The 26,001-nt window shown below is 37.4% G+C and overlaps 1 long non-coding RNA gene across 4 annotated transcripts in view; it reads left to right on the top strand.

Moving 5' to 3' along the window:
- The window catches only part of LOC144294341 (uncharacterized), a 99,753-nt gene that overhangs the window by 71,798 nt on the left and 1,954 nt on the right, over positions 1 to 26,001 (top strand). For 2 of the 4 annotated variants that reach the window (XR_013361747.1, XR_013361750.1), the window contains 2 exons: positions 10,083 to 10,163; positions 15,837 to 16,114. The exons of 1 other annotated variant lie outside the window; for it this stretch is intronic. This is a non-coding gene — a long non-coding RNA (uncharacterized LOC144294341). The remainder of the gene's footprint in view (positions 1 to 10,082; positions 10,164 to 15,836; positions 16,115 to 26,001) is intronic. One more of the 4 variants, XR_013361749.1, reaches the window with a different exon arrangement.

The following is a 26,001-nucleotide window of genomic DNA, read 5'->3' as shown; positions in this document are numbered from 1 at the left end:
ATTCAATTAATTAATATAATGCACAGAATAGCTACTCAACACAAGGTAACTTACTTCTCCTAGCTTCAGTAAACTGGGCCATTCATACTTTTTTTCCCCATTCATACTTTTTAAGTAAGGTAAGGTGTTACAAATTATAATATAAAAACTGTGGTTACTGTTGGCAAGATCTGGTTACCTTGTAGACCTTAAGTAGACAAGGTCATCTATCTGTTGGGAAATAGGGTGTCCCCCAAGGAATGAGTCACAAAATCTCCAGTGTTTGCTGAAACACATGATGAAAATCATGTCAATGGCATTGAGTCCATGCTGAGCTCTTCTCTTCCTCAGCCAAGATTTCCTTTTCGGGGGTGTTATATGTTTTTAGCAAGAGATGCCATTTACATCATAACTGAGCAGGTCTTCATAGTGACTTCTGCTCTTGATGTTATTCAAGGCAACTTTCTAGAAGGCAGTATTTCCCCATATAAACAAAGGAGAGGAAAAGAATAGGAAGAGTGATGACAGGAGATGAGAGGACACATAAATAGAAAAAGTTTTCTTGAATTATTAATTCCATGGAGATACTGATTGCCATTTTTACTTTTTTAAATTTTTTTAAAAATTTTATTTATTCATGAGACACACACACACACACACACAGAGAGAGAGAGAGAGAGGCAGAGACACAGGCAGAGGGAGAAGCAGGCTCCATGCAGGGAGCCAGACGTGGGACTTGATTCTGGGTCTCCAGGCTCAGGCCCTGGGCTGAATGCAGTGCTAAACTGCTGAGCCACCTAGGCTGCCCCTTTTTTAAATTTTTTAAAGATTTTATTTATTTATTCATGAAAGACACAGAAAGAGAGAGAGAAGCAGACACACAGGCAGAGGGAGAAGCAGGCTCCACGCAGGGAGCCAGACGTGGGACTCGATCCCAGGTCTCCAGGATCACACCCCTGTCTCCAGGATCACACCGTGGGCTGAAGGTGGCGCTAAACCGCTGAGCCACCCGGGCTGCCCTGCCATTTTTATTAATCCTAATATTATCTAATCTCCAGGCTCCATAAGAGTTGCTTATTTTCCTGAATCTCTCTAACCAAAGGAAAAAAAAAATTGCTTAGCATAATTCACACAAATCCAACTGTGTGTGTTGTGAAGAACTGCAAACCAAAAGAAGAGTCAGGACTTGTAGGTTCCAGAGGCTTAGCTAGCATAGATCTCTGGGCACCACAGGTCCAGACATCCAATCAAAATTTCCAGGGCCATTTTAATGGAGTATGGAACATAGGAGAAAATTTACCATTTATCTTTTTGGTATAATAAAAATATGCCCTAAATTTTTAAACTGGTCTCATATATTCAGAAATATATTCAAATAATCATTAATACTGAAAAGAAAAAAGGGAAAATGGAATTACCACTCAACCTGTAGAGAATGACAGAATACAGCAAAGTCAACGGTGAAGGCTAGACGGTTCCAGATGGAAGCCTAGATTCTTCTTAAATGGCAATTGAATTACATTTCTTCATCTTTTCCTCATTTCTGCCCTGTTTCATTTCCCAATCTGAAATCTTGGCAGTTTTCTCTATATTCATCATCAAACTATCACACTATTGGTTTTTTTTTTTTTAAGTTAACTGAAACTGAGTTGAAATAGACTCCTTTTCATTAATAGCACCAGTGCCAGACAATAATTTGAAATATGAGGAATTTTCATTTAATGCCACTTCAGCTTGGCACCTTTTGTGTTTATTCCTCTCCTTGCTGAGAATCATTACCCTCATGACTTACTCAAATGGGGTTTCCCATTGTAGTAACTCAGATGGGTTGGGATGGAGAGTTTGGGCTTGCCAAAACTGACCTGCCTTGTTTTCGGTTCCTCATAGACCTGGCTCTTCTTTTTCTTTCTTTTTTTTATTTTAATGATTTTATTTATTCATCATGATAGACAGAGAGAGAGAGAGAGAGAGAGAGGCAGAGACACAGAAGGAGGGAGAAGCAGGCTCCATGCCAGGAGCCTGACGCGGGACTCGATCGTGGGACTCCAGGATCAGGCCCTGGACCAAAGGCAGGTGCCAAACTGCTGAGCCACCCAGGGATCCCCTAGACCTGGCTCTTAGTGAATCCTCAGGCTAGAAAACAATCTAAATAATCTACAACAAAGTATCACTATTCCAGTTATGTAAATGGATACTCCTTCCATTTCAACCTTATTTAGATTTTCTTTAGCCTGTCCCTTTGTTCTAAACCTTTGCCAAATTTGGTAATTCTATCTATTTATCCCACTCAAATAGTTTCCAGTAGACTGCCACTGCTCTACTATGGTCCCTAAGTGACCATTTCCAGCTACTGGAGTAACTTCCTAAAGCATCTCTTGTTTCCAGCCCTCATCCTCTGCCTTGATTCCAGTGAGATATAGAAACTTTATCCAGTACAGATGTATTCCTTTATGCTATTATTGTCATGTATCTATAACTTTATATAAGCCCATTGATAGTTTTGTAATAATTGTTTTTTGCAATTGCCTTTTAAATCAGTAGAGAAAAGAGAAATATATATATTTATATTTACATGTTAAGTATCTGTAAATATATTTCTACTTTAAAAAAGATATTTATTTATTTATTTATTTATTTATTTATTTATTTATTTGAGAGAGAGAGAGAGAGAGAGCATGAATAGGGGAGGGAGAGCAGAGTCAGAAGAAGAAGCAGGCTCCCTGCTCAGCAGGGCTCCAGGATGTGACCTCAGTGGAGGGCTGACACTTAACCGACTAAGCCACCTAGTTGCCCTATATTTTCTTACATAATTATATTTACTGGTGCTCTTTCTTTGTGTGGATTCAGGTTACCATACGGTATCATTTCTTTTCAGTCTGAAGGACTTCTTTTGATATTTGCCATGAAAATCTGTTAATGAATTCTTTCAGTCTTCGTTTGTATCTGGAGATACCTTAATTTTTCCTTCATTTTTTTATAGTTTTGCTTGCTACAGTTATTAGTTGACAGTTGTATTTTTTCAAGCACTTTAGATATGTCATCCCACTGCCTGCCTTCTGGCCTCATTTCTTTCTGCCTGTCATCTGGTAGTTTTAACACAGTTTCCTTGTTGATGATGAGTTGTGGCGGGGGGGAGGGTGTTTTTGTGTGTATATATGCGTTAACTGCTTTTAAGATTTCCCCTTGGACTTTATCTATGACATGTCCAGGTGTGGATCTCATTGTGTTTATCCTGCTTGCAGTTCATTAAGCTTTCTGTATATATAGATTAATGCTTTTCTCTTTTTTGGTGATAAAGTTTTGAAAATGTTTAGCCATTATTTCTTCATTTATTTTTCTGCCCCTTTTCCTCTCTTTGAGACTCCTTTACATATATGTTAATATATTTTATGTTGTCCCAAGTGTGTGAGGTTCTATTCATTATGTTCTCCATTCTTTTTTATTTCTGTTCCTCAGGATTATTTTTATTGACCCACTTCAGGTTTGCTGAGTTTTACTTCCGCTAGCTCAAATCTTCTGTTGAGCTATTTTACTGATTTTTTCAATTATTGTACTTTTCAGTACCTGAAATTCTACTTGGTTAGTTTTTATAACTCCCCTCTTTTTATCGAGGTTCTATATTTGATTATCCACTGTTATTATACTGTCCTCTAATTATCAGAACATGGTTTACCTTTGTTTTTGAACATATATAATACCTACTTTTTTGTCTATTAAGTCCAACATCTGGGCCCCTACAGAGTGCTTATATTGAAACAGAGATAGTATCCTTCTATATATTGGCTACATATTCTTATTTCTTTGCATGCCTTGTATTTTTTTTGTTGTTAAAAACTGAGTATTTTAGGTAATATATTGTATACTCTAGATTCTTATTTCCACCTCTCATAGGGGTTGTGAATGTTGCTCACTTGTTTACATGTTTAGTGATTTTTCCTGAGCTATTTATGTAGAGTCTATACTCCTTACAGTGTGATGATGGCTATCTCTCCTAAGTTTTAAAAATTTTTTTCTTGTTGTTATTGTTTTTTGTTTTTTTTAAATTTTTATTTATTTATGATAGTCACAGAGAGAGAGAGAGGCAGAGACACAGGCAGAGGGAGAAGCAGGCTCCATGCACCGGGAGCCCGACGTGGGACTCGATCCTGGGTCTCCAGGATCGCGCCCTGGGCCAAAGGCAGGCGCCAAACCGCTGCGCCACCCAGGGATCCCTCTTGTTGTTATTGTTAAGCATGGTTTCCTATGGGTCATCCCTGGTCAACATAGTTTAGTCCTCAAAGATTGGTTAAAGATTTGGTGGGAAATTTCATCTTAACATGGTTTATCCAATCCATTTTCTGATTTTAGAGAGAAGCACAAGTTTCTAAATGCTTAGGGATATTCATGTATTGCACATGTTTGTAAGGGCCTTGCTCTATATCCAACACTCTGCTAAACTGTGGGAATATAATGGTGAATAAGTAAGTCACCATTTCAACTTCCATGGAACCTACAATCTCATTGGCATGGCAAAAGAAGGAGAAAAAAAAATCACCACAGTCCATATTCAGGAGTGGGGAAAATATGAAGAAGGAAAAAGGTAAGTTTATTTTTTCTATTTTTAAAAAACTTTTTCTGTTTTTGACTGTGTCGGCCATTTCAAATTTATTTTTCCTTAAATACAGCTCAAGATATCTAGTGAGGTTCTGAAACACCTAAGACAATGTTCAGAATTGCAAAGGGAATCCTGGCACTTCCTCATTTCCTGTCGTGCCATGACAGAGAAAGAAAGTAAAGAAGGGAAAGGAATCATCTGTTTAATTTATATCCACCACAAGCCTTGCCTTCTTCAATAAATAACCCACTTCAGTGCTTATGTACCCATGCAATGATTCTGATCAAAAGACTGATTTCATTTCCTTGTAATCAGACAAGGTTATTTTACTGTAATAATTAGAAACTAAATAGTTCTTCTTTGATTATTGGTATTCAGTTTGGCCTAGAAAATCATTAGAAACTTATAAATCTGTAATCCATGAGAATGGAAAACTACTGATAAATGCAAAGTAGTAGCTCTGACCTATGCATGGTGGAATTTTCAAAATTATAATGAATGGGCTTGATTGAGGCATCAAATGTAGTTTTTATAATGCAATTCATTTCTGTATGGTTGCTTTCAGGGACACACATCACAAATCACTATACAAATCATTGCAGTCTATCCAGCAAATACAATTCATAGCTATAAATATGGCATTGCATATATCAAGAAACTACAGTGTTAAGGAGCCAAAAAATGACTTTGAACAAGAGTGTCAGAGAGTATGGCATATTTGAGACACATTGAGTTGATTTGATTGTTTTATTATAGAGGCTATGAGATATTACAGATCAGAGAGAAAGATTTAGATTTTGAATTGAAGAATTATATAGTTATTCACAAAAAATACAGATAGTTATATTCTTTCCCATTTTGCAAGCAAAACAAGAAAAAAGATACTCATAGAAATGAACTGAAAGGGAGGTTGCTCTTGCTTTCAAAAATTTATTTCTCCATTTACATGTGATTTGTCCATTTCTTCCCTAAAATATGCAAGAAGAGTTTAGCTTCAGGAGAGGCAGTCTTGCTCAAGGAATAATTCTCTAGCTTCATTGTAGAGGAACTCTTCAGCTGGTAGAAAAATCACATTTTTGCTCCTAAGTAAAATGATTTGGCTACGAAGCATAATGAATGGTAATTTTCAAAAGGAGTATGATTTTCAAAACAAACTTCACAATACTACATTCAAGAGGTTTCTTTGTGCTGTAATTAATGGAAGCAACTTCACCAGCTGAGGCTACGAGTCCCCAAGGACAACGTTGTTTTATCTCCAGGCTCAGAGAAAAGTTTCTATAGGTGGTCTGCAGGTATCGGTCCAGTGCAGGAGCAGGAGGAGCTTTAGCTTGAAATTAGATCCAGCTCCTCCCAAAGCAGAAGGGATACTGGCAGTTTAGGAATGGAGGAATGTGTTTGTGTGTGTGTTGCTGGAAGAGAATGCTAAGACAATGTCTGGCTGACCTGCAATTGCATGTGCAGTCCTCAGTACTGCAGGCTCCAGTCATGCTTGTAGTAAAAACACCCTAGGAATGTATATTAGTTTTCTACTACTACTGTGTCACAAAACATCACAAATTTAGCGGCTTAAGACGACATGCATTCTGTATCTCAAAGTTTCTGTGGGTCGGGAGTCCAGGCATGGGTAAAATGGCCCTTTGCTCAGGGTGTCATGAGACTGCAATGAAGATGTTGAAGGAGTGCCTGCCCTTCTAGAACTTTGGTCTCTCTTCAAAGGTCATGTGATTGTCAGCAGAATTTAGTACCTTATGTTTGAAGATCTAAGTTCCCTACTTCCTAGAGGCCACCCTCCATTCTCTGCCACATATCCTCTCTGCAGTGTTAGTTTGCTTCTTCAAGGCCAACTTCTGCTGCTGCTTCTTCAAGGTTAACTTCTGCTGCAGCTGCTGCTTTTCTCTTACTTCTAGACCTCCTCTGCTGAAGGGTGTAGGTTAGGTCAGGCTCACTGAAGATAATCTTACTTTTGATATTCTCAAAATTAATCATCCTGAGATCTGATTTATACCTAAAAATCTCAGACTTTTTGGCATATGGTACAAACTAATCATGCAATGAGATCCATCATATTTTCTGGCCCCACCCATGCCTGAGGGCAAGGGATTATACAGGGCATATATACTAAGGCCCAGAAGTCTTGGGGCTATCTTATAATTCTGCCCTACCCCCCCTCCATAGGACCCAAGATAAGCAGGCAGGTTAAATCACCAAAACTGAGGAGAAATGAAGGAGGTAAACACTAAAATACAGCAGAAAGAGACTCTTGGATACCAGGGCTTGATTTGAATAGCAGCCTGAAACAGTAACTCAAAAAAGCCAAGACGATGAACAGAGAAGCTTCTCTTGGAAATGTAGAATCAAACAAAGGCATTAAAGTCATTAGGAATAGCTATACTTCATAGAGGAAGGCTGTTCTATCCAGTCTTGAAGTGGTGGTGATGTAGGAATAACACCAGAACATCATGGACATGTAAGACTAAAACAAGTTAGGGAAAGGATCCAGTTTTAAGCCTTGTTAGGGATTAGGGGTGAACATTCAATACTGTATTATAGGCTGTCTCATGAAAGCTAAACCAGAGAATGGGGCTAAAGCTTAGAGCCTCAGTGGAACCTCTAACCTCTATCTCTTCCCTACTCTCAACTTCAAATCTATAATTTTGGGACAGATGTAATCAGATAAACCTGAAAAGAGAGAGAAAGAGAGAGAGAGAGAGAGCAGGTAAGTACTCAGCCCAAGAAGGACTCTGAGTTTACTCAGCCAGCCACCTGGAATACAAAGGGAAGTTTATGGGACACCTTGGTGGCTCAGTCAGTTAAGTGTCTGCCTTCAGCTCAGGTCATGTTTCCCTGGGTCCTGAGATCGAGCCCCGCATCAGGCTTCTTGCTCGGTGGAAGTCTTTTGAAAAATTTCTCTCTCTCTCTCTCTGTCTTTCTCCTTTCTCTCTCCTTCTGCCCCTCCCCATGGCTTGTTCTCTCTCTCTCAGATTAATAAATAAAATATTAAAGAGAAAATAAAGGGAAGCTTAAAGGGGCAACTAACTTGTCCCATAGACCAGTTTTACTTTAAGGGTGAGGTTAGAAGATCAAGATAAAGGGTGGAAGCTGGGCTCATACAATTAAAGTGATAGCAGGCTTGTTATTTATTTATTTATTTATTTATTTATTTATTTATTTATTTTTTATTTATTTAAAGATTTTATTTATTTATTCATGAGAGACACAGTGAGAGAGAGGCAGAGACACAGGCAGAGGGGGAAGCAGGCTCCATGCAGGGAGCCTAATGTGGGACTCTTTCCCGAGTCTCCAAGATCACACCCTGGGCCGAAGGTGGCGCTAAACTGCTGAGCCACCTGGGCTGCCTTGGGCTTGTCCATTATTATAAATGACTTGATCCAGTGAATATCTTGGGTTATGATGAATCAGTCTCTCCTAATGTTAGAAGAGTTTAGGAAATTGATTTGTAGAAAAGTTTTAATCCCTCTGGATTAGTGGGAAGGGTCAGAAGACACTACAATTAGCCTATTGTTTTTCTAGAAGTTGGCATAAGGAGAACCATAGACATGCCTTTGGGTGGCAAAGAATGGATCAGGGTACTTTGAAGAGGAGTGGCTTTGGGCAATAAGCTATTTATGCTGGTACTTAGATTTTTGTTTTGTTTTGTTTTATTTTTGACCTGATCGGTACCAGGTGAAGGAGTAATAGACTCTATACAAGCTCCACTAATTCCCAGAAAGTTGTTTTCATTGTACTATCTGCTCTGGTAGTAGTCACTGGTTTATCCTACAGTAGAACTCAGAGGTCTAAGCTCAATTCTCTAATATTCAGTTTTGATTCCCTAATATTAGACACTGTGTGGTGTGTTAGGCATTAAAATCATAACATTATGATGCATACAAATTATGTTGTCATATTCAGAGTGCTGTACTTAGTTTAATTACAGTGTTGTTTTTGCTTTTATTGGTGTTTTAAAATGCCTCTTGGAGTTATTTTAAAAATATATAAAATGTTTATTTTTCAGAGTGTAAAAAGTTACATGCATACTCTAGGATCTTTTAGAAATGTTATGGTGTGAAGAGGTAAATAACCATAGTATGCAGTCTTAACACTTTTTAACCCTTTTCCACTTTTCATTAAAGATGCAACTTATTAGTCAATGATTAAATAATAACCTTGGCTTGAACTTGCCAAATAAGCATACTTTCTGGGATCAAGCATATGTGTCTTTGGCTGATGGGACAGAGCTTTGTTTCAAGATAGTAATTGAAGTGAGCCACTAATACATATGAAAAGTTGTGCACATCTCTGCTTATTTCCTTTAGGACAGATTTCAGGAATTGGAATCCTAAGTCAAATGATACGAAGCTATTTGCACCTTTTGATAATGTTGCTGTGATGGCCAATTTCATGTGTCAACTTAGCTTGGCTGTAGTGCCCAGTTATTCAATCAAACACTAATATAGGTGTTGCTGTGAAAGTATTTTGTAGATATGATTAACAACTACAATTAGTTGGTATTAAGTAAAGGAGATTATCCTCAATCATCAGGGTGGGCCTGATTTAATTAGTTGAAAGGCCTTACAGCAGAATTGAGACTTCCCTGAAGAAGAAATTCCTGCTGTAGACTGCAGCTTTGGTTCCTGCCTGAAGTTTCTAGCTTGGCCTTCCTGAATGGGCTTCAGATTTGTCTACCCAGTCCCCACAGTCACTCATGTCAATTCTTTATGTATTTGTAGGTATTTATACTATGTGTATATATGTCATATGTGCGTACATATATGTCTTATATACATGTGTATATGTCTTCACATGCACCCATACATCAATACGTATAGGTTATATACACACTTACATAATTTACCAGATAGATAGAGATAATAATGGTTCTGTTTCTCTGGTAGAACCCTGATTATTAAGTTGCCAAATTCCTTTTCAGAATGATCATACTCATAATTGATAGAATGTCCTAATCAGCACATGTTAACCAACATGGATAATTATAATTCTGTAGACACGAGGACCCATTGACTAGATTTGACTGGGGATCTGATCAAAATGGTGTTTCAATCCATGACATCAATATGGTGATGGGGGCAGGGTTTACTAAAAGTGAAAATGAAGAAGTTAGGGAACCTGTCATAGCTGTAACAATGAAATCCTAAATACTAAAGGCATATCCAATTGATAACATATATCCATTAGGATTCTCATATATTCTTTACTTTTTGCTCTGCAATTGTCTATATCAATTAAAACTGAGTCCCCAAATGGCTTACTTGATTGCTCACTCAAGTATTAGGGTTATTTAAAAGACTTTAAACTCTGGTCAAATACATCAAATAATACATATTCTTTGGGCTTTCAACTAATGTGGAATGTAATATGATGTTTCTGTATTTAAACAGCCATTTATCAGACTTTTCTTGGCTTACAACTATCCACGCTTTATAAAATAACCCTGATAAAAAAATAATAATAAAATAAAATAAAATAACCCTGACCTCTTCTATCAAAGGATGAAACTGAGGACAAATGTGGAGAAGTGGGTCAGACATGGATTTGTGTAGCAGGAAACTTACTCAGAGACATTAGGAAGGTAAGATAAATACTGTGTGTATAGACATTACTGAAGATACATCACTCATGGGGGCATGACAAAACAATAACAACTTTAATTTTAGCTTTCCATTTTCCTTTTAAATCCCCACTGGGAGGCAAATTTCTACTCTACCTTGGGATCAAAACTCAGGCAGGACCTTGTCTTTTCTGGTCCTTCTTTAGTTAAGCTAACAATTCTCCGTTGCTCAGGCCTCCTCCAGGTAGGGAGGCTGGAATCAGGGGTAAGAATATAGATGGCATCTTTTCCATATTCTGTACATTCTCTATCCTCTGAAAAACCATGCTTCTAATCCTTCCAGAGTTGGAGGGATAGGGAGAGATGCCCTAAGGGGAAAAGTTCCCACCTAATAGAATCCTACCTACCTAATTTCAATGCTTGTGAGATTTGTCAGGCATTTACAATGACTTTCTGGATGCACTTAACTTAGTCGTTGGCGACCTCTTGGGGAAATTTTCTGCCTTGGGTAAAATACATCTGTATTATGGCTCACATCTTACTTCTTCTTGGCCTCTATAAATCCAGCAGTACCTCCAGCCTTTACTCCTTACCATGGCAGGCTGCCCTCTTGGTCAGAATTTACGAAGACTCTGCAAGGTCTCTTGCACATGGCCCTTATGTGAGGGGACAGTCATCTGACATTTTCCCTGTCAGACTCCAGCAGAGCAGACTAATTCCAACACAATAGCCACTTCCCATCTGCCCTACCATCAGATCAGCTAGCCAGCCAGTCAGACTCTATTGCTCTGTTGCTATTTAGATTTCTCAGAGGAAGGGGGGGGGGGGAATAGAGAGAGAGAGAGAGAGAAAGAGAGAGATGAGTGTACTCTGTTTGCAAACTGTAAGGAAGATATTTTTGTGAGTGGTTGGATTGAAGCTTTCTCCCCCAGTCATGATGGGAAGTGCCTACACTCTCCAGCCCGCTTCTACCCCCTATTAGGGGATGTGCCTCACAATACACAATTTAGAGTTCTCTGTAAAGCCCTACTTCCCTCATCTCTAAATCTCTAGGTCCTTGTTGTGGAGGAGGATGTTTTAATCACCTCCTCCAAACAGTTTGCATCATAGTTGCCTTGCACTTCCTTTAAGGTTGCAGTATCCATTGAACGAAGGCAGTGGCTCTTACAATGGTCCCAGACCAGCATTATCCTTGGGGGCGGGGAACCCCCAAGGATAATGGGAGAATGGGTTAAAAGGCCCATTCTCTGAACTCACCCCAGACCTACTGGATCAGAAATTCTAGGTGTGAAGCATAAAAAGTCTGTGTTTTAGCAAACCTTCCAGGTGATTCTGATGTATGCTGATGTTTGAGAGCCACTATTCTAAGGCATCTCCTAAAATTCCACTTTAATATCCTCTCACGTGTATACTTAGCTGAACTTGTTGACCCACTTAATCTGTTTCTTATAATAATGCACATGTTTACAGATTTAAGAAATAACTATGAAATGATAAATCATAATTACATTTTACTAAAACCAAAGCCTGCTGATTATCTGACACTCATCAGTCCTAAATTACTATGAGTTGAAGGTTGGCCAGTAAGGGCAGCTGGAGTAATGTGTTATTATATTCCCTCTCCCATTTCCCTAACTCCAGCTTGCTCACTAAACTATAAAATAAATTATTGTTTTGTAAACTACTGCATTAATTTTTTTAGCTTTGCTCAGACTTCTTTGTGTTCTTTTTGTAGTAAAAGACACTGTCCCTTTATTTCACTTGCCTTTTATAGTAACCTCTTAGGTCCTTTGTTGCTATATAAATCAGGATTCCTCAACTTCAGTACTACTGATATTTTTGGCCAGATGATTCTTTATTGTGTGGAGCTGTCCTAGATGCCAGGAGCATACTCTAAATTGTGACAACTCTATAAAGTTCTCCAGACATTGATACATGTTTCCTGGGAGTGCAAATCAACTCTAGTAGGGAAGCACTGGTTTAAATGGATACCCATTAAGTTCCCAAGTATATTTAACATTTCTAGTAGGCTCCACACATTTTGAAGACCAAGAGGAACACTTTGTTTTGGCCAGGACTTATAATTACCATAGAGATAATTTTGAAATATTTTAAATAGTATTATTTTGTGACTTGTTATAAAAATGCATCTTTGGATTGCTGAGCAAATATTCTGATTCACATCATCAATTAAGCCCTTAGAATCATTTCGAGAATTTACTGTCTGAGAGCCCTCATTTATAAACACAACAAGCTCCAAGAAACACAATTACTATACATTTTCTCAAGGAAGGGAGTGGTGGTAGTATCGTAGACTGTTGATTTAAATTGTCTTCTTTTTTTTCTTCTTTCATTAAGTGGTAATTCAACTCTTCATCTTTCGTGATTTTCTTTACTCACTTCAGGCAATTATTGCTGGCGATTATGATGTTAATGAGTTATGCAGAGCAGACTGAAAAAATGAAATATATTTTTAGGAAGTTAAGTTAATGGAAGCAACAACTTGAATGCATGCAAAAAGCAGGCATCTTTCTTATTGTGCCCTGATTGATTTCATAAGTCAGGTGTTCATATGAATAGATAACCTTTACTTAGTGCTGGGAGTATTTTGACAAGAAATTTACTCTGATGAGCCATAAAGGAAGTCTTTTGTGAGACTGCCTGTTCTGCATTGTGTCTGATATATTTTTTTTATATTGCTTGAGTTAATTTTAAGGCCTCCAAATCTAAGCAGATGATGCTGATCGACATGAAAACCAGAACTCTTTTCTTGCCTCCTTTGTAGTTGAATTCTAATGGTCTTGACATATTGTGGTATTGTTCACCAGGGTGACATAAAATACAATCAAACGCACACACAGATGACTATGGAAAAGCAAACCCAGATGACAACACATATCAATAGAATATTTTCTTTCACCCTTTTCTTTTTATTCTTGAGTGACACAGCAACTGAAATAACCTTCTTTTTTGAATGCCTTTGATTCAATCAATTGCATGTTTCCCCTCAGATGAGGCTGAAGTATTAGCACTTCACTGTCAAAACCACCTTTGTTTCTAAATTAATACCCAATATTTACATACCAGTAAGATAGATCTTAATATGCTGAGACTCTCATCTTTTTCAGCCTTCAGTTTTACAAACTACTTTTATTCCGGATAAACTTTCAAACTGAAGTGCTATTGAAAATATGCATCAATGATCCTGGACTTTTTGGTTAAGATGGGAGATGGCAGCAGTGAGCTAATTATGGATGATGATGATGATGATGATGATTATTGAGATAAGAACATTAAAAAAATGTAAGTGTGGAGCCTGACGTGGGGCTCAATCTGAGAACCTGGGATCATGAACTAAGCTGAAGGCAGACACTTAACTGAGTCACCCAGGTGCCCATCTTTTTTATTATAACCATCATAGTGGTTGTAAAGTGGTATCTCGTTATTTTCAGATATAAGATTTGCAAAAGTTTTCTCCCATTCTGTTGTTTCTTTTTTTACTTTCTTGATGATGTACTTTGAAGCACAGACGTTTTTCATTTTGATGTTGTATATTATTAATTTTGTCTTTTTTGCTTGTTCTTTTGTGTTATATCTAAGAAACCATTGCCTAATTCAAGATCATGCCTATATTTTTATGCATAAAACATTTTAGAGTTTTATAGTTTTAGCTCTTGAGTTTAGATCTTTGATCCATTTTGAGTTAGGGTTTGAGTGTTGTGAAGTGGGGTCTAAGTATAGTTTTTGCATGTGTATATCCAGTTTTACCAACATTATTTGTTGAAAGACTATTTTTCTCCATTGAATTTCCTGGCCATCTTAGTTGAAGATAAATGGTAAGATGCCTATTTTATTGTTATATATATATATGTATATATATATAAATACATATATATATATATATATATATATTTTAATAATAATACCACACAGTTTTGATTACTGTAGCTGTGTAGTAAGGTTAAAGTTAAAGTTTGGAAGTGTGAGTTCTCCAAATTTGTTCTTTTGCAAGTTGCTTTGGCTATTTTAAGTCTTTAATTTCCGGGGATCCCTGGGTGGCGCAGCGGTTTGGCGCCTGCCTTTGGCCCAGGGCGCGATCCTGGAGACCCGGGATCGAATCCCACATCGGGCTCCCAGTGCATGGAGCCTGCTTCTCCCTCTGCCTGTGTCTCTGCCTCTCTCTCTCACTGTGTGCCTATCATAAATAAATAAAAAAAATTAAAAAAAAAAAAGGTCTTTAATTTCCACATGAATTTTAGGAACACCTTGTCAGTTTCTGCAAAGAAGTCAGCTGGCATTTTGATTTAAATTATACCAAATCTGTAGATTGATTTGGAGAGCATTGTCATCATAGCAACATAAGTCTTCTGATCCTTGTTTATGGAGTTTATTTCCATTTATTTAAATCTTTGATTTCCTTCAATAACATTTTATAGTTTTCAGAGTATACTTAACACTTCTCCTGCTAAATTTATTCCTAATTACTTTATTCTTTTTGGTGCTATTATAAATTTTTTCATTTATTTAAATTTTGCTCTCTCATTGCTACTATATAGAACAATAATTAATTTTTGTATATTTATCTTGTATGCTGCAATCTGTGGGACTCATTTATTAATCTTAAATTTTTTTTTAGTGAATTGCTTAAGATTTTCTTTGAATAAGAGCATGTCATCTGCAAACCAAAATAGTATTACTTCTTCCTTTCTAATCATGGGATATATTTTATCTCATTTTCTTGCCTAATTACCTTGGTTAGAACTCCTAGTACTGTGTTGAATACAAGTGCTAGATAAGACAGCCATTTCTGGTTCCTGATCTTAGGAAAGTATTCAGTATTTCAGGTTTAAGCATTCATTATGAAGTATGATGTTAAATGTGAGTGTTTCATAGATACTCTTTATCAAGTTGAGGAAATTCTCTTATACTTCTAGTTTGTTAAGTGTTTTTATCACAAAGAAGTGATGAATTTTATCAAATGGTTTTCCTGCATCTATTGAGATGATTATGTGATTTTGTTCTTTGTTTAGTTGATGTAGTATATTATATTAATTTATTTTTAATGTTAAAACAACCTTGCATTCCTGGGACAAATTCATTCAACTGTATCATCTGTTTTATATAAATTTTGGATTTGATCTCTTAGTATTTTGTTGAGAATTTTTGTGCCTATATTTACAAGAGATACTCTTCTTTAGTTTTCTTTTCTTGTGCAATCTTTGTTTTTAGAATCAGGGTAATACTGGTCTCATAGGATGAGTTCTCTCTTTTTAGTTTTTGGAAGAGCTTGTGAAGAGTTGGTATTAATTCTTCTTTAAGTGTTTGGTAGAATTCATCAGTGAAGGCATTTGGCTTTGGGTTTTTTTTTGTGGTAAGTTTTTTGATTACTTATCTTTTTGCTTGTTATAGTTCAAATCAGATTTTCTAGTTTTTAATTTGGTTTTGTTTGTGTCTCTCCAGGAATTTTTCCATTTAAGTTAAGGTACCTAATTTGTTGGCATATACTTGTTCAAACTATTTCTTCATCATTCTTTTTATTTCTGTAAAAGGATGGCTCCTTAGGTCTGAAAACAAGGGTGATCAACTTTGTCTCAGATTTGAGTAATAATTTAAAAGTCTGTAATGTTGCATTAAATGGATGGATTAGGTAAACTATTTAAGATTAGAGAACTAACTGGCTAACTCTGTTTCTAGGGAAGGCCTGGAGTACACTCCCATCATGAAGATGATAAGGAATGCACTGGGGAGAGGGACTGGTATCATTGAGAAGTTCAGTGGTGGCTGTTTTCTGTCACTGTGAAAGTGGGCTTGCTGCTTTCAATGGGAATAATAAGGAACCAGGACAGAGGGAACTAAACACCAGAAACAAGCTGGATGTGATTTCATGGAGGGCAGCAAAGCCAACATGGCCCAGAGGGCCTTGAACTGCTACAATTTGTGGCCGTGGCATATACAGCATGGTGGACCTGGAGGTGAGATAGATGGGTAGTCAGTAAGAGTATTGTCTGTCTAATGCAACCACAAAAGATCAAAAGTGGGTGAATAAGAAGACTGGTGAGAACCATTAAAATGGGCAATCACAATTTTTCACCTACCTTCCAGATGTGAGCCAGTTCTCAAAGCCATGAGACATTACTTCCCTTTAATGGAAGGACATTCCAAGTTCCTTTGAGGATATAGAGTAGTGATTTCTCCAGTCCTTCCCTAAAGGACCTTATGGTATTTGCCAGAGTAACTGGAAAGGAGAACACAGGTCTTTCAATGACTGTTATATACATAGTCTCAAATGATAGTGAAATCAAATTGCTCAAAAATGGCATCATACCACCTTTGATAGAGTGGGAGCATGCAGATAGAGTCCTGGTATATTAATTATGATCTTGGATGAACTGCAACAACAAGGACAGTATGTGGTTCCACTGAATCTACTGTGTAAGACTTTATTGCTCTTTGTAAAATTGCAACTGGATATCACCTTGAGGAAACACTAACTTAACAAAGTGAACTTCAACTGTTAGAGTTACAAGCCCTTGCAACTCTTCACCTGGAGCCACTTGGTCCACAGGCTAGAGGTGTTGGGGAATAACCACCTCTCCCCAGTAAATACTCCCCTATAAATACTCCAATTACCTTGCTGGGGTTAGTATCTGGGCATGTTGGGATAACTAAGACGCATTACACCATGTCTCTAAGCCTCAGTGGCCCACTGTCAGTTGCCTGTACAATGACACACCTTTTGTTTGCTGTCTTCTTTTCCTTGTCTCACTTCCCCACTTCTCTACATGTGTTTTCTTAGTCATTTCCCAAATAAACTACTCATCGCACATCCTTGTCCCAAGGTCTGCTTTAGAGAAACTCAAACTAAGATACTTCTACCTCCAATTCGGTGTCTCTGACTTCTCTCCTTGCTCTTTTTGAGGCAAAATAGAAGTATTGAGAGAAAGAGCTGAAAAAAGTCAAGAAAGAATAACTGAAAATGGAAGGACAAGCAGGGGAAATAAAGAGTGTTCTCCAGTAGCATTGTGGGTTCACCTGCTCAGAAGGGAGGAATCTGAAAGAAGAACTGGCTCTTGACTATTATGCTCCATCACGCATTTACCCAACCCCTAAAGCAATCCACAAAGAAGATATGGTTACCTGAAATTGTTAGCAGAGTGCAAGATATGTGTGATGGCTAATTTTATGTGTTGACTGGACTGGGTCACGGGTTAGCCATTATTCTGGGTGCTTCTGGATGAGATTAGCATTTGAATCAGTAGAGTGAGTAAAGCAGATGGCACTCCCAAATGTGAGTATCATCTAATCCACTGAGGAACTGATGAGAACAAAAAGGCAGAGGAGGGGAGAATTCGCACTCTCTGTCTTACTGTTGGAGCTGGAACATTGATCTTTTCCTGCATATGAACTAGGATTTACACTATCAGCTCTCCTGGGTCTCCAGGTTATAGATGGCAGACTGCAGGACTTCTCATCCTCCATAACCAAGTGAACCGATTTCTTACAATAAATCTTTACTGGTTCTGCTTCTGTGGAGAACCCTGTCTAATATTGCATGTCATTTGAGAGACAGGGTCAGCTGCAAATAACAGAAAACATGATCACAGTCACTTAAGCATATAAAGTTTACTTTGATCAAATAATGAAAAGTACAGAGGTAATGAGTCCAAGTGTCTTCCAGCTGCTTAGCAATAATGGCAAGAACTCAGATATTTTCTATTTTTGTATTCCAGCATCCACTTGTACTCATGTTTGCCACCTCCTGGTTGCAGTATAGCTGCCACACCTTAATCTCACTTTTGTTGCAGGAAGAAAGAAGGCCAAACATGAAGGAATGTACTTCTACTGAGAAATCTAAGCTTTCCCAGAAAACCTCAACCATTTCTATTGGCCAGAATTATGTCCCACGGCCATCTCTAACTACAACAGACTATTTTTAGCTGGGTAGATTGCCACCCTGAACAAGGAAGACAGGATTGAGGAATTAATATTAGGTCACATTTATCACCAGGTTCCACATAAGGTGAGCACAAGTAAAACTCAAATTATCTCACAGCAGGGTTAGTACATTCCTCTAAGGTCATTTTGTAAAATCAATTTCTGAAGAATGGACCCTAGAGATAGGTATGTGACTATTCTAGTGGCTTCATGCAATTAAAAGCCCACCTACATTGTGTGTGTGTGTGTAGTGGGAGGTGGAGGAGAAATGCCATCTAAATCTAAAAATAAGATGGATTAGAAAGCTAGGATAATATGATAAAGAAGAGAGGGATCCAGAAACAGAGAGACCAGCAAAATTTATAGAGCTCACTCAACAACCCAGATAATGGAACAGTAAATACTTTTCACCCAATTGCATAGCTGGCTAAACTGCACTTGATTTTAGCCAAAAGGTTGAGAAGGGATAGCTGGCTAGCCTTAATCACAGCAACCGGAAGAGTTTTCAGGTGGGCCTTCTGAAAATTATTTCCCATCTGTAGTCTAAGTAGGAGGCTGAATGACTTCATAGACTGAAAAATGAAATTCTTGATGTAAGGACTTCTATCTTGGCTGCAGAAGACTGCAGTAGTTACTGCATTCGATTTGTGCACATTTTGTGTCTGCGTGTGCATGTCAGGGTGAACATGCACCCTGGAAAATGCCATTTATGTAGGGAAATATGAATAAATGGCATCTTCCAGGCTAGTCATTCCAGAGTTGACCTCACGCAAATTTTTTATTTCTAAGGGATTCCTTGGAGGAGCACTGAGAGACCAATCCCTTGTGTTCACCTGTACAATTCACTTGTTTTAAGTAATGAAATCCCCAGGAAGATATAACATCATTATGCTTCTGTTCTTTTCTTACTTTCTGAAATACGTGCAGTGACACTTTTGATCTCTCCAGAGACACCAAAAAAAGCTTATGGACACAAAGATGATTCCTCCAAGATTCAAAATTTGTATTTTCTCTTTATGTGTCTGTATCTCTTACTACATGTACAGTGCACACATGACAGCGTGGAAAATATAAACACACCTTTTTTTCATTTAGAATTAAAAGTCTTCTGGAAATTCACTGGAATGGCAATAAGAAATGCATGCTCATGCATTATTAATCTATGCTATAAAAATGGAATTTACAGTAACATGATGTTTATTGCTTTTGCTCCTGAGATGCAGAGACATGCGCCTTTTTTTGCCAGGCACTTTAAAGCAGAGCTGTTTCACTTCATGCTGATGGCACTGCAGCATCAAACAAGCACCAATGACATTGCTCAGGGTCTTCCAAACGAATTTCTAGATTTCATTATCAAAAAAATGGTCTGCCCATTTGTACTGCCAGTCTTAGTCCAAACTGACAGCATGAGCTGGAGTGATTCCAAATCTGTTTTTGTAGGGATATCTCACAAATTACAATGGGAGCCATAGAAGTATATTACAGAGTTCCATTACATTACCTCACTGTCTTTCCAAAAAAAAAAAAAAAATCCTGGGAAGAGGCTTTGTTATTTTTGTTTCACTATGTTTGTTTTACAAGAGTCTAGCAGATTTGTATTTAAAACTTCCTGCTGGAAAGGATGAACATGGTTGCACCAAGTTTTCTGGAACACTGGGCATTGAGACAAAAAAACCCAGGTTTCCAGGTGTATTCCCTGTGCTAATGGTGATCTCATAGACTGATTCAGATTTCTATAGTTATGAATATAGTTTGCATACCCACCTCCCTATCATGTATTCAAGATTGCTGTAGGTGTGGTGTAGGTTCATTGATTTGGGCTAGGTATTTCAACGTTGACTTCTTACAGACTTACCTTCTAATCAAACATGTTTTTTCCTAGGAGTCCCATAAAGTAGGGCTTTATATTAGATGAACCGTATGAAACTGTCATTTTTTGATGTCAAAGATGGTTGACTATGAACAATTTCATTTGGCTCAGTCTTGTCCTTGGTCCCAACTAGAAAAATAACTCTGAATAAAACATGGCTACTTCCTTTTCTTCAGTTTACTCCAGAATCCTGTCCTTTGAATGGTCCCCAAGAGAGCACTATAACTCATTTCCTGACTATAGTTGCAGGAGACACAGTACTGCACAGAGAGTTGGGCAATCATGGCTCAAACTGTGGATCTTCTATTTCCATAGCTTTAAGGTACTTATTCATCATGGCTCCCTTGTTATTCGTAGTGGTTGTCATAGATTTCCATGATGTTTTAAAATATATTTTCAAACACTCTAGGAAAAGATGAGCATATGTTCATCTCACAGATGAAGATGGTGGGGCCAAATGTGACTTTGCTATTGTTATTATGTAGGCAGTGATGATGTCACAGTCTCCTGTCCACCTCTGGTGGACCTCTTACCTCCTCACAGCAGTAGGGCTTTTGATCCTATAATTGCTCACTATCAACAATGCTTTAGTCTCCATATTGACAATTATTTAACTTCATTTCTAATCTTTAAAATGGGGATAATAATAGTATCTTCTTCATAGGATTGTTTTGAGAATTAAACTAGTTAATCTTAATATGTGAAGTATTTTGAATAGTTCTTGTATTGGAAAAGTGCTATGTGTGTTAACTCTTATCGTTAGACTTTTTATTCAAAAGCTTCTTGCTCTAGGAAGCTGAAACTTGATGGAAAACTTACACTTGAATTTTATTACAGTGAGCTTTCATATTCATGAAGTCAACAATGTGAAAGCACAACCAAAGATTGATTATAAGTAGATGTATTGCATTCTGCTCTAATAGAGGTCTTATGTTTCACTATTCAGGGAGCTCATCCATATTCCTCTCGGTTTATAGTCTTATGTTGGGCTGAGGAATAATTTTAGAGAGTCATAAAAAGCCAAGGTGTTTGTCATAGCACCTGGAAGCAAGCATACTGTGGGCAGGTGCTGAGAAACCATTCTCCATCCCTCATGCCAAAACACCTCAGCCCTTTCCCTGCCATGGCCCTGGTCTTGGACATCACTGAGGCAGCCCCTGCCAACCCAGCAGGCTGTTTGATGGCTTGGTGTTCTAGGAACTGAGATTGTGAGATGAATGCTCTGGCTGCAACTCACAACTGGCACTTTCCACGAGGCCTGTGGGATTGGAGCTGTTGATCTCAAGGCTCATTGCACAATGTCCAGGTATAAAATGCTCAGAATGCTCCATGGGAGCAAATTGGCTGCTTCTGGATAATTACCAATACACTCCCTCTTCCAAAGACCAAAACCAGTACATGAGTAAGACTGTATTATCAGCCCTAATGACTAATAGATTAAGTCATCCTTTTTTATAGCAAATAATGCATATAGCAGTCACTACTGCTGCTCTGTATATGCCTTACCAAAAACTCATTATAGTTTGCTTCTGAGTTATTAAAAATGTCTGGATCTAACTTTTGGAGCTGAGAGAGATCAGGTCCTCACTTACTGGGGCCTTAGGAAACAAGGTCGTCAAGCAGATGCTGAATGGATTGTGAAATGTGGAACCCAGGCAGAAAATAGCCTGGTTCATCTATGTCCTATACAACTGTTTATAGATATGCTGTTTATAGACAGGTCTTCATGGGAATAGGGATCCTCACTGGAGAAGAGAGGAAATTTGGAGATAAAACAAATGAAAGTGGATTATATTTATGCTGGGATGGCCTATGTGGAGAGAGAAAGGACAGAGGCTGATGGAATTTGAGAAGATGATGATAAGGAGACAGGCTCAAAGAGTGTAAGCACACACAATCCTATATACTGTGTATATATCCACAGTAGCTAGGAAAGTAGCATGTTCTGTTCATAAGGCAATGGATCAGTGTATATTCTTGGTTGTAAATGTAATAGTTCCTGATCAGGTCAGACAAAATTTTAAACTTAAAAGTTGCATAAGAAAATCTTTCAGAAAGAATATTAATTGGTTCAATTTTAAAAAAGATTTATTTATTCATGAGAGAGAGAGAGAGAGAGAGAGAAACCGACATAGGCAGAGAGAGAAGCAGGCTCCATGCAGGGAGCCCAATATGGGACTCGATCCTGGGACTCCAGGATCACGCCCTGAGCTGAAGGCAGATGCTCAACCACTGAGCCACCCAGGCGTCCCTTAATTGGTATATTTTTAATAAATAACATTTCATCCAAATTTCTTTTAATTAATTAAAATTGGAGATCAAAAAATTAGTAAAAAAGGAAAGAATATACATACAATGGGAAAAAGAAATTCTGTTCAATAAATGGTGTTGGGGGATGTCTAGGTAGCTCAGTCAGTTAAGCATCTGTCTTCTATTCAAGTCATGATCCTGGGATCTGGGATTGAGCCCAACATTGGGATCCTTGCTTAGTGGTGAGTCTGCTTCTCTCTCTCCTCTGTCCCTCTCCATGCCCATGCTCTCTCCTTTGCTCTTTCTCTCTCAAATAAATAATAAAATCTTTAAAAAGCAAAAAACAAAAACAAGTGATGTTGAGAAAACTACATGCAAAAGAATGAAACTGGAGCACTTTCTTATACTATATACAAAAACAAATTCAAAATGGGTTAAAGACCTAAATATGAGAGCTGAGACCATAAAAATACTAGAAGAGGCACAGGCAGTAATTTCTCTGACATTGACTATAGCAATATTTTTCTAGATATGTCTCCTGAGGCAAGGGAAATAAAAACAAAAATAAACTATTAGGACTACTTCAGAATAAAAAGCTTCTGCACAGTGAAGGAAACAATCAATAAAACTAACAGGCAACCTACTGAATGGAAGACGATATTTGCAAATGACATATCTGATAAAGTTAGTATCCAAAATAGATAAAGAACTTAAGTCAACACCCACAAACAAATAATTCAATGAAAAACTGGGCAGAAGACATTAATAGACATTCCTCCAAAGAAGACATCCAGATGGCCGACAGACACACTAAAAGATGCTCAATATTACTCATCATGAGGGAAATGCAAATCAAAACTACAATGAGATATCACCTAACACCTGTCAGAATGGCTAAAATCAAAAACACAAGAAATCACAAGTGTTGACGAGGATGTGGAGAAAAAGGAGCCGTCTTGCACTGTTGGTAGGAATGCAAACTGGTGGAGCCATTGTGGAAAGCAGTATGGAGTTTCTTCAAAAAATTAAGAATAGAACTCTTCTATAGCACAGTAATTGCACTACTAGGTATTTACCCAAAAAATACAAAAACAGTAATTCAAAAGGATACATACACCCCTGTGTTTATAGCAACATTATTTACAATAACTCTATTGTGGAAGCAGCCCAGGTGTCCACCAACAGATAAATAAAGAAGATGTGGTACATATATACAATGGGATATTATTCAGTCATAAAAAGGAGTGAAATCTTGTCATTTACAATGGCATGGACGAAGCTAGAGAGAATAACACTAAGCAAAGAAAGTCATTCAGAGAACTGAAATATACCAGATGATTTCCCTCATATGTGGAATTTAAGAAACAAAACAAATAATCAAAGGAAAGAAAAAGAGAGAAACCAAGAAATAGACACTTAACTGTAAAGAACAAACTGATGGTTACCAGATGGGAGGTATAGGAGGATGGGTGAAATGGGTGATAGGGATGAGTGCACTTGTGATGATGTTGTACACTTGGAACAGATATAATACTGTATGTTTTGAAATTAGTGAAAAGAAAGGTAATAATGTTGAAATCAATCTAAGTGTGAAATATATCCTCTGCTGAACAAATATCAGTAAATTTGCTTTTTTTTTTTTTCCATGCAAGAAGCAAGATTTGCCCATGATTAAGATTCCTCTTGATGCCTAATAAAAGGTTACTAGATTCCTTAGCTTGGAAAACTCAGTGTTGAACAACCATTTCTTTTGCAGAATTTCTCAGAGTCTAAACAGATTTTTCTAGTAGTGCCTATAGAATCTGCTCCCCAAACTTATTTGATAATAGAATCCCTTTATAAGACCCATCTGTAGGAATTAATATTCTCCCAACATGCATGAGAAATGTTATCCAAAAGGTCTCTGCAATTCTCTTTCATGAGCCTCAGAATATCTTTAATAGACCTTATTAGATATTATTCGTTCTGAAGCACTTTCCACATACTATTTTTAATTCTCAAACTATCATGTATGTAAGCATTATTATTCATACTACAATTAAAGAAGGAGATTCAGAGAGGTTAATGGATCTTCCCAAAGCTGCAAAGCTAGTAAATAATGGAGCTGTGTTTTAAACTGATAACTGGTCAATCTATAGCTTTTTTGTTTCCTGTGTAAATATGATTAAATGTCAGAGTTCCTCACTCTGTGTTTGCTAAAGAAGGTGGTACTCTTCTATCCCTTAGAATTAATTATAATAAGGAATACTCTTTTGATAAACTTGATGTTTGATTTAAATGGCTATTGTAGAAGGTGAACTGATTAGGAAAACAAAGGAATGAAATCATTCCATATGAAGCAGGACATAACCAAATTTGTTGCTGAGTAAGACTTGAAAATTATTTTCAAGGCTGCATTAATGCATCATCTACTGGCTTTCCCCTGGCTCATGCTGTTACTTTGCCAGATTCAGATTTGATTTAATAAGCAACAGCTTAAGAAAAATCATTTATGGAATACCCTTGCAATGCTTAAAAACATGTTCAACTTGAAAGCATCTTGGAGACTTTATTGAACCAGAAGGGTGGTATCCTGCACAGCTCTTATTTTGCTTTGAAATAAAAGCCTCTACTGGTCTTGTCCTTGTACTCTTATTTGTGAAGCCCAGTTTAGAAGTTTAAATGTTTTCCTGTAGGAACAATTCTTGCTATTTTACCTTTACTTCTTCTACGTTAAATGCGTGGACAAATTCAATGGCCTCTCCCTCCCAGCCATACCTTTCTTTGTAACAAAGGTCTTTGTATTCCAAATGGATTATTTCTAAAGAGACCTGTTCAAGGAATAAGCTTACTTTCTTAATTCTAGCACTATCCAGTTGAAAACAAAAAAATCCAAATTCTCCTTTCAACTGCACTGTGAAATTGTTTTCAGTTTATTTCATGAATTCAGAGTGTTTGATTATAATAAACGGTTGAATTTTTTTTTCTTATGTGACACTATCTTCTGACCTAAACTTCAATTCCTTTTCTTGACTCTATTTTTACTATAAATGTGGAATCCGGAAGCTGTTAGATTGTGTCTCTTGAAGCCACTTTCCTGTTTCTCACATAGCTTAGAGCCTGGGAGCGCAGGTTTGTCATAGATCTCGGGGTATTCAACCAAAGTGCCTTTCTTTGAAGATTCTTTCACATTTACTACAATGGCTCTTTAAATGGAGCAATCTTCTGATAGAGGAGGTAGGAGAAGTTAGGGGAAAAAAGGCCATAGTGACCTGGGGATATGAGTAGGGTTGTCAGATAAAATGCAGAAGACTGTTGACTTTGAAATTCAGATCAATGAAATAGTAGAAATATGTCCCAAATACTGCACAGGACATACTTACACTGAATAATTCTGCATTATTATCAGATATTTAAAGTTAATGTGGCTGTCTGTAGTTTTATTTGCTAAATCAACAGTCCTAGAAATTGGAGAAGTGTAAATACAGAGGGCAAGAGGTGAGAGACTGCAACATAGAGCTGAATCTACCTTTACAGCATGGAAACAGAGGAACTGAGGCAGGAAGATGACAACATGCAGGCATAAAAAGGGAAAAAGAAAATACGCTTCTTAATTTCAGGAGTTACCCTTCCTGGGAATATTTAAGAAATAAAATGAAAATAACCTAATCATTTTTGTAAACAAATACAATTAGATAAAACTTCAGATGTTAATGTTTTCTCACTTTGTCATCTAGAACATCAAATCTGAGCCTTTGCAAATTCTGAATTCAAGCTTGTTAATTTTTATAAGTTATTCCTTTTTTTACATGAAATAATGACAGC

Source organism: Canis aureus, chromosome 22 (genome assembly GCF_053574225.1).
Source record: "Canis aureus isolate CA01 chromosome 22, VMU_Caureus_v.1.0, whole genome shotgun sequence".
Lineage (NCBI taxonomy): Eukaryota > Metazoa > Chordata > Mammalia > Carnivora > Canidae > Canis > Canis aureus.
The sequence above is the reverse complement of the archived record's forward strand: the minus strand, read 5'-3'. Positions and strand labels throughout refer to the sequence as shown.